Raw genomic sequence first — 12,644 nt, 5'->3', positions numbered from 1 at the left:
CCCTTAAAATGTTTCCAAGTCAATACATAAAATCGTATTACTACATATTATGATACACAAATTTCAATTTCAACTTTAACTCCACTCATTCTTAAATTGCGTCATCTAATATATAATTTTCAAAGAGACTTTTTAAGTTTTGGGTCGTAGAATCCGTGACGTCATCAAACAAATCAAAATATCTATGCCAACGATATTGAATATGATTTTTTTTCGATTAAAATAAATTTAATAAAAAAACAAATGTACATATGTTTACTATAAGAATGGCCATTTGTTTAAGCGGTTTATATTATGAAGACTGAGCGAAGCCGGGTAAAACCACTAGTTTTTAATAAAACAATTCTCTATTATTTAATATTAAAGATGAAATACATTGATCATATATGTAGCTATACGGTGATACAAGGTAAGAAAAAAATGGCAACAGGTGCTAAAGATTTATTTACTCACCGATTAAGCAAGCTATTGTATAGTAGGCAATCGTAAGTCGATATGGGACATTTCTTTATATTCGTAGACTGTGGATGGTGCTAACGTTTTGAAGAATCTGAAAACCAATTTATATTCCATATAAAAATTATGCAACATTAAATGAACTAATATTAGATCTAGAATTTTCGATCTAACAAATTATACACTCCACAAAGTTACATATCTACCGTACAGATATTAGCACTTTTATTCTATATACATATTTTTAACAATTCAGTTAACATACCCATTTACAACTATTGTTATATTATATAATTGGAAAAAACTGCCATGAAAGCAATTGCTTGAAAAATCAAATGAACATTGTTCGATATTTCAAATAAAATTTTTAAATTAAAATAACAAAAGAGTTACGCTCGAGTTTCCAAATATAAATTCAAACGAAATAAATTACGGAAATGAAATTCTGCATGATACACGAAAGAAAATATCTCATTGAATTTATGTAAAAAAGTATTCTATTTGAATTGCTGGGTCCCAATTATTTACAATGTTGTTTAATTTATCTATTTAAACATGTGTTTGTTCGAATAGATGAACACAAAATTCAAATTTATTGTAACTACCAAATATATGTACCTACATAGTTAATATAACAGATGCTCCTTGGCTTTTGAAATGATTCACTTCACTAACCCGTGCCTCGTAAAGTTAATACGTCGCAATATGTACGAAAATGAGATATGAGCGATCTTAAAGACTCGAGTTTCTCGACGTAGTATATTAATTAAGTCACGGCAAACAAATTAATACAAGGTTGCGTAATTTATACATTAACTTTAATAATAATATTTCTTTGAAATTTCGAATTCAATTTCAAATCAAATTGCAAGCGCATCGCTTGCATTACCAACTTAGTGCTTTTCTCAAAGGTGGACGATTTTCAACATCGCTTCTTTAAACCAGAAAAGTTTAAGTACTTTACTTCATATGCACATTCGCCGCAACAAAACGTGCTAAAACAATTACATACATTGTCTTTTGAAGAAACGTTCGTTGTGGTTTCGATTACGATCGATACAGTGCGACGGATTCGGTTATTCAATTTGTCTTCGGTGAAAACAATAAGCGGAATGTCTCCAGCTATAGCGGAATAATTGATTGAAAGAAAAATCGGCGTCGAATCAAATGAATATATTCATGGAGAAAATTGGGTGTCGAAAAAGTCGTAGACATTGGCCCTTTCATTCGTGCGAGCCGTCATGAAGTGCCAGGATCAATTATGCAAATATCGAGAAAGAGTTTCGCCTTTCTCGAATTATACTCACAAAGCCTCTAATGATGTGAAAATTGGCCCAGTAAAAGCCCTCTATTAGCACGATACTTTTTATGTTAGCTGGTTTTCTTAATTACTTATGAAAAGACCGAGGTCGGGGTTGGATAGGGTGAATCGAGTCGATATCGTACATTGAAATTCATACAGTCATCGAGTGAAAATGAGATTTGTACAGTGAAAACTTTCTTTTTACATACATACCTGTGAGGACGTTGAATGTGAATAAAAATAAAGTTAGTATATTTCAACTTGCGGTTAAATCAACTTTTTGGGAAAACAGAAGCATGATGTCGAACGTACATAGTTCCCCGTAGGCCTTTTTTCTCCGAAGCGTTCATCTTTGTGTGTCGAAGGTATAAGCACTTCGCGTTAAAGCAAACGTTCCGTTAAAAGTGCTTTGAACTGTGCCAATTCGGAGCCATTCGAGTGTTTCAACGCAAAGAAAGAAGTGCTTTGAATGCAAAAGAAAAAATGACGGATGAAAAAAAAAACAATTCGAAAAGTTTGTCTTGAAAAAATGCCTTTGTTTGAAAAATAAGCGACCGAAATATTTACACGTATTTGTACCGCATTAGTGGAAATGTGGTCGAAACTTTACAAATTAATCAGTTAGAGTGGAGAATCTTACTTAGCAAACAGTATTTTACGAACCGTCAAATAATTCACCGGTTACATAATAATACATATATGCATTTGACATATTCATAATTCCTGTTTTATTGTACAGTATCAAAGGAAAACAATCAAAGCTTATACGATAACAATTTATACAAATTTTGCATTATTCTCTTCATCCAGGATATGTATCATCACACATATTTAAAATGTACCTCGATCAGTAAAACTGAGGTCTCTCAATTTCAAAGATGTCTCTGTGTATTTTAATTGATATGTATTTTCTTAGTATAATACTAATAATACTTCAATAATCAAATTTACAATGTTTCTGGCCAGGAAGGCGCATTGGGGTTACCTGTTAGGCCATCCAAGTATAAATTAAAAATAAATAAATATCTCATTTAATTTATATTTGTACCTATATATATATACATACATATGTATGTATATATATATGTACATACATATGTATGTATAAGTCAAACCCCTTGAGTCTATCGGCGTTGCTGCCTCGCCCAAGTATGTTAAACAAATAAATAAAATAAGACGATAAGCTCTAAAATTTTAAAGATTAATTTATATAATAAATTATTTTGAATTTTGTAACAATTTTAATATTTAACTAATTTTTTGGCTGAAAAATATTGTCGGCAATAATTTATACCATCCAAAATATTAACAAAAATAATATGGAGTAACTCCCTGCGCTTTATTCGTTTTAAAAACATTTATTAGATACTGAGAATGAAAGCTTCGAGATAAATTTGATGAATGTTCACGTCTCGGCAGGAGTTTATTATTTATGAACACGGCGGTGGCACAAATGAACCGAACTAAAAAATCATCATTCTTGGGGTGTTAAAACGACGCAAATAAATACGAAAAATATACATATATACAAATATAGATATATAAACACCCTCCCCTCTTTCCCACACTATCCGCGTCGATGAAGAAAATTCCCTTTGATGTGTGACACAAAGCATTGTGTAAGCAAAACCCATAAATGAGAGTGCTGAATAGAACATTTTTTTTCGTAATGACAACACTCACGCCGAAGCTCATGATAATGTTGATTCAGCGTTCTATCCATAGAATTTTCATGAAATTTACGTCATGAAAAATTGTTGCGGGGAATATTCGAGAATAACAAAACTTTATTGAAGTTAAAACGTGTAAACATTCAGAATAGTCCTCTCGTGTGATAGACGAAAGAAAATTGGTTGCGCGTGGCTACACTATGCTAACATTGAGCTTTGAGCGAAAGCTTTCGTTTTGTACAGTCAGAACCGAGTTTCTCAAATATTCATTGGCGGACAGTAGTCTCTAGAAAGCACAACTACCTTTGCAGTGAATATCATTTAAAATTCATCGAATCTCTTATCATTGAAGTAGTTTTGGAAAAATAAAATCATTAATTCATAATCGGAATGTATTACTTATTTATAGGTAACACATAACTTGCTTACATATAGTCAAAGAAAAGCTTAATCTATTACTTTAATGGGAAAATAACTATTACTGAAATCTTCTAAACAACCGTTAAACTATCCAAACTTCAGCCGTAGCCGTAAGTAATTACTCATAATGTACAAATAAAATACACGTGTCACGCATATAAAACATTCTTATTTTAGAAAACAATGTGATATTAACATTCTTTAATGATACAACTCATTTAAAATAAAAGTAAATTTTTGAGTTTTTACCTTGTAAATTATTAATTGTAATAACGTGGAAAATTATTTTATTTATTTACATATTTTTGCCACAGTGACATTACAGAATACTTTAACGCGTCATTATAACCAGACAATTTATTTTATTTTTACATAGATATATAAATAGGTGCGCCTTCCTAGACAATTAATTACAAACATTGCAGCAATTCTTTTATTATATTACATAAATGGCTGCTTTTGAGAGACTGAAAAACACGAAATTAATACATAACTAATTAATGAATTAATCCAATGAGGCATCTGTCGAATTAGACCTGTACATGCATTTTTACATATTGTACATAAATCAAGTTCAGATATTTGTGACATAGCGGGTAGGATGGTTTTTGCCAATTTGATGGAGGAACCGTTTCAACAATGAAATCAGATAAATTGGAAAACTCTAATGGGAAACTATCGACTTGGAGTGACAAATATCCAAGTCTGACCAGCAGCATTTAAGATTAAACTCGGAATAAACTCTTTTCAATCGAGGTTAGCTCGAACCTGAGAATCTCTCGGTGCTTAGTACTAATGCAACCACCGAGCCACGCTTCTGGCAATTATGTATATGACTTACATAACTTACATAACTTCAATTATTCAATTATTGGCTTCTTCCCATAACGATATACATATGTATACATATCTTGGTTCTTTTCTAGCTGTGACAAAATATAATTACATTCCAATCTAATCATCAAAATAATGTGACCTTAAGATTTTGCTCACTTACAAAAGCCAATCAAAAATTGATTTAATTAATCTTTCCTCAAATAAAAAAAATATTTAATTTGATGAAGATAAATTGTGAATGCGTGAATGTGAATATGATATTTTGAAGAAATAACGAAGGAAATTTTTTTTATTTATTAAAATCAAGAACTTTTTTCAGCACAGTAATTTTTATATATACATATATACCAATACGTGTATGTTTATTCGCATTATTGCGTATTTTTAACTTTCGTTTCTTGAAAAAAGTTTTATTTCGAATTGTACTTTGTACGGCATTGAAATGGGCATCTTGGCGTACGCACCACGAAGCACAGAATTATTATTCCTCTCAGAGCCCAGTGTTTGCTGCGACTGATTTCCACAACAAACATTAAAATTAAAATTCTCCTCTGCTTCAATATAAATCCGAAAAACTTGATATTTTATTTCATACTCGAGAATAAAGAAGGAAAATCCCATCATGTAAATAAATTGAATTAAATGTAAGCTTCCGAGTTTCGAACCCGCCTCAGGGTATATGTAAGTACATATGTATATATGTAATACATACATATTAAATATTATATAACATAAGGTCAAACTGAAATTCCATATTATCGAACGATAGAAAAATCAGCATTTAAGTCACGACCTATGAAAAACAAATATCTCGCACGGGTATCAGGAAGCTGCTGTATTTTTAGCTTTTCCTTTACAAGTTAAAAACGTCAAGAGAAAGAGCTTTGATTATCATCTATCCCCGAGATAGAGAGGGGTCTATTGAATAGGTTTACTGAGGAGCTTTGAGAAGGGTAACTCAGGAAGGGATGGGGAAGACAGACGTATCCAACCAACGACCACATATTTCACGTACTAATATTTCTATTTGCCCATTCACTATTTCAATACAATACCAACATCACACTTATAAACTACGTATTTCGCATAAGCAGTTTCTAATGATAAAACGATCGTAAGTGAATCAAAACCCAGATCATAAATGATTCAGAATTAAATTGTTATACGGTGTGAATTCAAATAATTATTTTTATACTTTTAATAGTTTCATTCGTTTTAATACAAAATTAAAATGAGCGTATCAGAAAAATGTTATCGTTTTCTGATGTTCAGCAAGTGTTCTAGATGCCTGCGGCCTATCGCTTATCTAGATGCACAAAACGGGTAAACGGAACATGAGGGGTCACGGTATCAAATTGAACTCTTGTCGTGAAAATGGTGAAAAAAGCAAGTCTGGTAAAATATCGAATAACCATAAACTGTCCACAAATTTATACGATCCATTATATGGAACATTTCTAGCGGAAATTACACTTTAACTCGTAGAAAATTGACTCATGTATAAATAGCTCATTTAATCGTTTTGTAAGTAAGTGTCTTTCTTGAACATTAATATCCTCATTTAATGTTCGAAATTACTACTCTATTGGATAAACATTTAAGAAGTATCAATGCTCTTAATTACATAATTTAATTTCAAAGTAGTAATAGGACGAATTTATTTTTAACTAATGTGATTTTTTTCAATGGAAATTCTTCAGTAGAAAAATGTCACATTGAATGCATAGTTAAGTGATGTGCCCTAGGATTTGATCTGATTATCTTGGATAATCCCGAACGGGGCAATTTAACTTTCCTCCGAAGAAGGATTACCTCCCGATGCGGGGAAAAGAGTGTTCTGGAAAAATTTCGATGACAGTTTCTTACTAGGCTTCGCCAAAGGCATTCCGTGCCGAAAAACGATAAAAAAATGTTTTCCTCAAATTTCATAGCAAAAATTCGTGTAAAAAGGCCTTACTTTTTTTCGCGATCGAAATATGATACATAAAATTTTCAGTACATGGGCTAATAACTTCAAAAATATTTATATTATATTTCCAAAAAAAGATTGTAGCAATACAATCACAGATCAAAGAGAGTTTTGCACGTGTTTATTCATTCAGTTTGAAAATACATGGAATCGGTTACAGTCAGGGCCGGCTCAAAAGTACAGCAGACTAGGCACCTGCCATAGCTAAGGGGCGCTAATTTTTTTATTTTAAAATTGAAAAAAAAAAAGTAAAAAATTATCTTTCTTTGAACATCTTTATTTATTATTTTTATTTTATTCAATCAATCAATGTACACTCGTCATTCCAGATCGCTCCAATGCGACTAGTGTACTATACATAAACACACCAAATTATATAATAATACATAATTATTACATATTTCTAAATTATATATGACATCTATGGTCAAACATAGCAAAGTGCATTGCAAACATCGTATAAAATACGATCAATAAACATTTATACAACAATACGATTTTTTTATACGTTATACATATGTACATATATCCGTAGAGACATCTATGGAGAGAAACTCGGCGAATCTTGATATATAACAGAATATCTCAATATTAGCGAGAGAAATAGGGGAGGGAAAGCCAATTTTACAGGAACTGTTTCAATGAAAATCAGAAAAATTGGCAAACTCTAATAGGAAACGATCGGCCTGGTCAAAAACTAAGGTCTGGCCAGCAGCAACTAGTGGGATACGAACCCGTAACCACACTGTTCACAGAAAGATATTCTAACCACTAGTAAATACTGCTGGCTATAAAACATTGTAAATTCAACTTATTTTTTCTACTCATAGAAACATAATAAGTACAAAATATTACAATATACGAAGAACACAGGAAGTCGACTGTTAAATATTTTATTTTTATTTTACATACATATATGTATACAAATATACCAGGAAGGCTTAACAGGTAAACCCCAAATGCGCCTTCCTGGTCCACATAATTATTACATAGATACATGTAAATCTAAACAATATCTGACATCTATCATCAGATATTACAAATATCGTATTAATACGATAAATAGCGATGAATAACTTTCGTGTAACAATACGAATTTTATATTCGATAAACAACCACAGAGACATCTATGGTGAGCAATATGGCGAAACCTAAGATATAACAATAACTAAAGGTTCGCAACAGAAAATTGGGAAGGAAACGCCAATTTTACAGGAATCGTTTCAATGAAAATCAGAAAAATTGGCAAATTCTGATAAGAAACGATCGACCTTGACAAACCAATGTCTAGCCAATAGCGAGACTTAGAGGGAATCGAACTCGTAACATCAAGTACGAGATAATTCAACATTCACCACTAGACCACGCTACTGGTTAAATATATATCAATGAATATCAATGACTCACGAATAAAACAATAAATTTTTAACAAGTTTTATAAAATTTATTGTTTAAAAAAAATAGGGGGGTTACTAAAAACCAATCTGCATAGGGGCACCGCACTGTATACCCTGAGACCGATCCTGGTTACAGTGATATGAATAAGAGGGAATTTCGTTAAATTTGATAAGAGTCATTGGCAAATACAGGTAAACTCTGACGAAGGGAGCTTTCAAAAGTTAGACGCAGCTTCCGTGCCACGAGCATCACTAATTTTCCAAACGGATAGCTTCGACTGCCTCACCTGTCGTGCTATACAAACTGGTTGTGCGAAAATTCAACCGGAAGTACTTACATACATGAAGCATGTACACATTCCCATCTATCGTTCCATTCAAGTGTTGATGTCTACGTATCTTAACGTTAATGGTTGACATAACACAATGCTCTTTCGGCATCGTACTTCGGTGATAATTTTCTTTTTCACGCTGTTTTTCGTTATCATACCTCCTCTTCTGGCCCCACGCCCCTTAGCTCTCGTAAAGAGGGGGAGGGATACACAAAACGGAATTTCAAAAAAAGAGACCAGGGACGAAATAACAGCAACCAAAAGAGTACTCGTGCAAAACATTTTTCAACGCTCATTGTGAAGTTTGCACGACGCGAAAATTCACTTGTGAAAATATAAAGGATAATTTTATATACACATATTCATACGCGTATATATACAAATGTATATTTGAATTAGTGTAACATTGAACATGTAATTCTATATACTTGTTTTATGTCAGACAATGTATTTAGAATTTTCTCTCTTTAATATTATGTATTTATTAATGAAAGCACTATTAAAATGTGACCCAAAAATTAGATTTTATCATGCAAATGTGCGGCACTTAAGACACCATAAATAAAAATATCACATCGTTTAATTAGTCAAAAATTTTAAATTAAGAAACTTACAAAATTAATATACTTATATTATACATATGTATATCAATTGTGCGAAATTCGGTACACAAGGATTATTTTACTTTACAAGAAGTTTCAAATGCGAAAATTTAATAAATAAAGTTTTATTTGTATACGAAATTATTCACTGAACAACTTAATAAATATTTAGTATTCAAAGACATTCATTAATTCAACATTTATATTTCATATTTTAGATATTGAGTTGTAAAATGCTAGCAAAAGGAATTGGAAAAAAAAATAATTATTTCTAGTTGGCTTACATCCACCAGCTCTTTTTTTTTTAATCAAATCTCTTTATGCGAAAATTCTTTATGTGAAAATTTCTATGGATTTAATATATACGCGTTTAATATATGAATGTGTTTTTCTACGGAAATCAAATCAATTCATCGTCATATACACATGTTTCCAAACTATGTACATACCTACCTATAAATACTCTATCAAACATCACATATAATATACCTAATATATAAGTAGAGACTCTTTAACAGTAAAAATAACCATAAAATACGAGACAACAATAATTCAACATAAAGACCAATTAAATAATTTTCATCCCCTATCTTGAATCTTGAATTTACGAGGTTAAAAAAGTTATGGAACGATATTTGCGGATGCTTGCGCATACATGTGTGATAAGAGCATTACCATTGTATGACCTGCATTTAGCATAGTGCACCTTTCAAGAGCTGTCTTTTGTGGTAGCGGGACAAGCAGCCGAGCTCAATCCATAAATAGATCGTGGAAATGCGGAAAAACTCTGAAAAATGACAGCTTCGGCGGGGGGGCTTTTGTTCTCCGAACATAACGAGCCCCGTTCACAAAGGACATCGTGCCGAATATTTGCTCAGAAACATTTGTACTACGAAACAACGACGCCACCGTGACGTTTGCCCCACAAATACATTATACAACACGTACACGACAACAATAGACAAAACCATAATGACGATGTGACAAAGAATCGTGACCTGTGTGCGTTTTTCGTATGTATTTATGCCACGAGAAGCAACCTGCTTTCCCAGTTGTCAAGAAAATTTGAAGAATGTGGGGGAGTACTTAGGTAAACTTGCATACGATTAGTCATTCAACTCAATGCACTACATGTGCGAAAAGGCAAATGTGCTATCATATAGGGGTATTTTATATATACCGCAATTTCCACTAAAAAAAGGGGCACATTAAAAAAATGTACTTTGTATATCGTCATTTTCAAACCGACTTTATGACTAGTTTACTAATCAATATTCTGACTGATGCACATAACATATTTTTTTAGCGACCACAGATCACCGTATAATGCTTAGAGTCACATAGAAGTCTATTTATACGAAAATTTGATTGGTTATCTAGTCATAATTTTTTTTTTCTTTTTTCTTTTTTGGTGCCATCTTATCGATTCCCGATAAATCATCACCAGTGATGTTGTTGTTATCTAGTCATAATGGTTAAAATGTCGAAATATCCAAAAAGTGAACATAGCAAATATTGAATTGACAACGACGATTATTAAATATTGACAATTATTGATCATTAAATACAGTTCGAATGTAAGCGTATTTTTTCCTATAAATTTAAAGCAAGCTCAATTTTAAAATTAAAAATACGCTTTCGTGAGTTTATAAAAACAACATATGTATGTTTGTATGTACCACTGTAAATTAAAAGTAATTATAATAATTATTTATTCCATGCGATATGAAGAATAGTGCAATCTCTTTCGTCCATATATGTACATACATAAATAAATATAAAAATAATACCAACAATAAAATAATAACAATAATAATGGTTTAATAATAATGATAATAAAATATATAAAATAAAACATAAAAAATATTAATTATTCAAATAGAATAAATTCAAATCAAAATGCTCTTTCAAAAATTGCTTCCTATCTTGTGATTTTATGTTAAAATGAAACATAATGAATAGAATTAAATATGAATATTTTTTTCATCAAAGCACAGTTAGTTATTTTTAATTTCTATATTTTTATCTCTTTAAAAATTCGATTTCACCATTTAGTTCTTATTTTTTAAATAATTTTTATCTAACTTTAAATCTTGTAAGACAAAAAAATACTTAATACGAGTGTATGCTTATTTTAAAGATAGTCAATACTTTAAATGAAAGTTATTTTTAATAAATTTAATTTTAAGAAGATTTAAAAATTAAATATGTAAACATTGGAATGTTTTTTTGATATTTTTAAGTAAATTAAAAACTCAGCTTTGAGCTCACAAAATTTTTATTAAAATATTTCATGCATGAAATGTTCTATTAAAGAATTTATATCTAATTTTACATGTATTATATTTATATGCAGTATAAATAATAAAATATTACTTTGCCATCTGAAAATATTATGAACGACAAATATCAAAGTAAATCGGGAGGATGAATAATTTAACGGCCGAATTAATATATGTACTACATACATATGTATTTACTAATGTTGTACCCGATGGAATATCATCTCGTGGGTGTTGGCATATAAAGTAATTAAATAAAAACAAATTAAAAGAAATGTCTCGGTCTTAAAATATTTCTGTTGATATTGATCAATGTTTTTTTTTATTTCGTAATGACATTTTTGTTTTTGATGAAGAATAAATAAAATATGAAGACCCTGCGTTCAATATATTTGGAGATTTAAATAAAATATAAGTCCTGGTTACTCGCAATTCATCACAGTACGGCAAGTGCTAAATAGTGAATTTTATTATATTTTCACGTAACACTACATACAGATTTATCCGAGTATAGAAAGGATCTTTACCAATTAATGAAATTACGTTGGGGTACTAAGAAAGTGGTTTATTGGCGAATGTAGCCAGAGCGGCCGAGAATAGGGGATAATTAACCGGATTTCTTGAGCTTGGAAACAACAAGTCAAAACTCAATTTATAAGTTTAATTGTATTCGGAAGTTTTTGACTCTTCTCGATGATTCGTTTTGTTTGCAGGCTCCGTCAAACGCATCTTCGCGCTTATCTCAAAACGGCTCTCGATAGTGCCTGGCACACGTACACAAGCACTTGTATGTATACGTAACACGAAATTCTGAAAACAGAAAATGAATAAACCCAAACTCACAAAAAATGAAGGTTTGTCACGCTGAATTTGAACGAAAAACGTGATTTTGTTTTTGTGGAACGTACATATGTACATATCTACCGCATAAATCGAGGGATGGGTGTATAGACCAATTCATATAAAATGCAACAGGGTTGCTCTGTGTATGAAGTGAGCATTTTCGACGTTGAAATTTGGTGTAACAATACACATCGAAAATTGAATTTGACGAAGCCTATCCGATACGCTTTGACGTGATAATGGCGACTTTTCCGTTAAGTTTTCTCCGGCGAGTGATAAAGCTCGCCGGAAAACTATAACGGTCTCCCGCACAGAATACGCAATTCGTACGACTTTTCGTACGTACCATCCAAAACTGCCGTATATTTATAAGCTGTAGCAATTTTTTATATGAGAGTCGCGTGACACAACAGTCACGAACGTATCGGAATTCGGGGCCGAAGCCTAGGAATTTGGGAAAATTTACCCGCACTGGAAAAGGCTTCACGCGTGCCGAAACCGGTAACCGGGAAAATTATAAATTAGTCGCCGCG

At 31.5% G+C, this 12,644-nt stretch overlaps 1 protein-coding gene across 1 annotated transcript in view; it reads right to left on the bottom strand.

Annotated features, from left to right (window-relative positions):
• nolo (ADAMTS-like no long nerve cord) overlaps window positions 1–12,644 on the bottom strand; it is a 307,268-nt gene that overhangs the window by 224,681 nt on the left and 69,943 nt on the right. The window contains exon 3 of the mRNA XM_077431662.1: window positions 454–550. The gene's annotated coding sequence lies outside the window, so the exon portion shown is untranslated. The remainder of the gene's footprint in view (window positions 1–453; window positions 551–12,644) is intronic.

The sequence above is a fragment of the Arctopsyche grandis genome, chromosome 5, assembly GCF_051622035.1.
Source record: "Arctopsyche grandis isolate Sample6627 chromosome 5, ASM5162203v2, whole genome shotgun sequence".
NCBI classification, from domain to species: domain Eukaryota; kingdom Metazoa; phylum Arthropoda; class Insecta; order Trichoptera; family Hydropsychidae; genus Arctopsyche; species Arctopsyche grandis.
The sequence above is the reverse complement of the archived record's forward strand: the minus strand, read 5'-3'. Positions and strand labels throughout refer to the sequence as shown.